Source organism: Calonectris borealis, chromosome 2 (genome assembly GCF_964195595.1).
Source record: "Calonectris borealis chromosome 2, bCalBor7.hap1.2, whole genome shotgun sequence".
NCBI classification, from domain to species: Eukaryota; Metazoa; Chordata; class Aves; order Procellariiformes; family Procellariidae; genus Calonectris; species Calonectris borealis.
The window spans coordinates 7,867,575-7,870,370 of NC_134313.1; the positions used below are offsets into that span (position 1 = coordinate 7,867,575).

The following is a 2,796-nucleotide window of genomic DNA, read 5'->3' on the forward strand; positions in this document are numbered from 1 at the left end:
ATGACACGCTGATGTTTTGGTTGTTGCTAGGTATTGTTTACGCTAGTCAAGGACTTTTCATCTTCCCATGCCCTGCCAGATGTGCAGGGAGCTGGGAGGGAGTGTGGCCAGGGCGGCTGGCCCAGCTGGCCAATAGGCTATTCCATACCATATGACATCATGCTCAGCATATAAGGCTGGGTGAAGAAGAAGGAGGGGGGGCGTTCGGAGTGATGGCGTTTGTCTTCCCAAGTAACCATCACGTGTGATGGAGCCCTGCTTTCCTGGCGATGGCTGAACACCTGCCTGCCGATGGGAAGTGGTGAATGAATTCCTTGTTTTGCTTTGCTTGCGTGCGCGGCTTTTGCTTTCCCTGTTAAACTGTCTTTATCTCAACCCACGAGTTTTTCTCACTTTTACCCTTCTGATTCTCTCCCCCATCCCACCCGGCGGGGGGGGTGAGCGAGCGGCTGCGTGGTATTTGGCTGCTGCCAGGTTAAACCACGACAGTCCTTTTTGGCGCCCAACGTGGGGCTCGAAGGGTTCGAGATAACGACAGGTTTGATTGGAATGTGCTAGATCGAATTTATAGCTGTTACTGCTGTTTAGCTATTAATTTGCAGGCTCTTGTGCTTGCCATGGGGCTTGCTTGCCTTAATGTGTATTAGAGTCTTGTGCTCCTTAGTGGCTGCTTTTTTTTGCTCTCGCTGCTCGCTGTGCTGCTGCACTGCTGATCACCTCACTGTGCTGTGCCTGGGGACGTTCTGATAACAGCAATGGGGATGCGCCTGGGCTGGCAGATGGCCAGGGCATCGCTGCTGCTTCTGTGCTGCTGTGCTGGACAGGCTGGAACTGCAATGTGAACTCGAATTGAAGGGACTGTGACCTGTGGCTGAGTCCATGCGGGACAGGACACCCCGAGGCGTCTGTGACTGTGGATAAGCCCATGCCCAAGCAGGTACATCTTGAAGCGTCTGTGGCCGTGATTATGTCCGTGCCGCAGCAGGTATACCTCTGAAGGGATTGTGGCCTAAGGATAAGTCCACGCTTGAGAAGGTACACCTCGAAGCATCTGTGGCTGTGGATAAGTCCATGCTGTAGCAGGTACACCTTGAAGTGTCAGTGGCTGTGCATGAGGCCATGCTGGAGCACCTCAAAGCATGTGGCCGTGGATAAGCCCATGACAGGGGAGGTACACCCCTGGAGAGATTGCAGCCATGGGTAAGGCCATGTTAGAGCAGGTTTACTTCTGAAGGGACTGTGGCCCATGGAGAAGGCCACACTGGAACTGGTGCACCTCGAAGCGACTGTGGCTGTGGACAAGTCTGTGCCGCAGCAGGTATACCTCTGGAGAGACTGTGGCTCATAGGTAAGGCTCCACTTGGAGCAGGTACACCCTAAGGGACTGCAGTCTGTGGATAAGTCCTTGCCCTGGAGCAGGGCAAGGGGAGGAGTTCATTGCAATGTTAAACCCTATGGTCTGGCCCAAAGGGACCAGGGGTGGAGATTGTAATGGATATACCTTTAAATTGTTGTAACCCATGATTTGAGTTGTATGTTATAGGAATTACTATAGCAGGAACCACCTGAACCAACGGAGGACAAACTTTACAAGAAGCAGCGCAGGTGCAGCAGTGACCCGACCTGAGCTGGTTTTGGTGCCCAGTAACTCCATGCAACACACCACCTCTGCTGACCTGAGTGACCACCATAACAGATGGAGCTCAAAGTCATGGACTAAATGAACGCAGTGGACATTTTGTGGACATTTATGGATATTTTATGGACATTTTACAAGGGTGGTCCATAGACTAAGGGAATGATATCTGTGTATTATATCAAAAGATGGGAAGGGGGATGGTGGGTAATGAGAATGTATTGGATAGTGTGGGACCTGAGCATGATGTAAATGGTATGGAATAAGGGGTGGATACTGTCCTGGTTTTGGCTGGGATGGAGTTGGTTTTCTTCCTATTAACTGGTATAGTGCTGTGTTTTGGATGTAGTGTGAGAATAATGTTGATGACACGCTGATATTTTGGTTGTTGCTAGGTATTGTTTACGCTAGTCAAGGACTTTTCATCTTCCCATGCCCTGCCAGATGTGCAGGGAGCTGGGAGGGAGTGTGGCCAGGGCGGCTGGCCCAGCTGGCCAATAGGCTATTCCATACCATATGACGTCATGCTCAGCATATAAGGCTGGGTGAAGAAGAAGGAAGGGGGGCGTTCGGAGTGATGGCGTGTGTCTTCCCAAGTAACCGTTACGCGTGATGGAGCCCTGCTTTCCTGGCGATGGCTGAACACCTGCCTGCCGATGGGAAGTGGTGAATGAATTCCTTGTTTTGCTTTGCTTGCGTGCGCGGCTTTTGCTTTACCTATTAAACTGTCTTTATCTCAACCCACGAGTTTTTCTCACTTTTACCCTTCTGATTCTCTCCCCCATCCCACCCGGCGGGGGGGGGTGAGCGAGCGGCTGCGTGGTATTTGGCTGCTGCCAGGTTAAACCACGACAACCTTTTTGCTGAGATACACTTTAAGCCTGATGGTTAGAATAATTAGAGTATTTCATCTCCTTATGGCATGTTCTAACTACTGGTTTATTGGGAAGAACAGCTGTCAACTGTTTGACAGTCTAGCTCTTCAGACATTTTTCCAGACTGATCTAGTCTACATTTGACATGCCAATTCTGAAAAAAATCGGAAATAGTTTTGTCAAAATAACTGTTCTTGTCAGGTATTCCCCTGTACTTTTTTTCTTCTTCTTCTACCTTCCTACCACCTTCACCTTTTTCTAGCTTATCACTCATCACCTGTGATG

At 50.0% G+C, this 2,796-nt stretch overlaps 1 long non-coding RNA gene across 1 annotated transcript; it reads left to right on the forward strand.

The window, feature by feature from the left end:
- The first annotated feature begins 1,623 nt into the window (after positions 1–1,623).
- On the forward strand, positions 1,624–2,376 carry LOC142078508 (uncharacterized). Its single transcript, XR_012672244.1, has 2 exons — positions 1,624–1,740; positions 2,113–2,376. It is a non-coding gene; the product is annotated as an uncharacterized LOC142078508 (long non-coding RNA).
- The last annotated feature ends 420 nt before the right edge of the window (positions 2,377–2,796 follow it).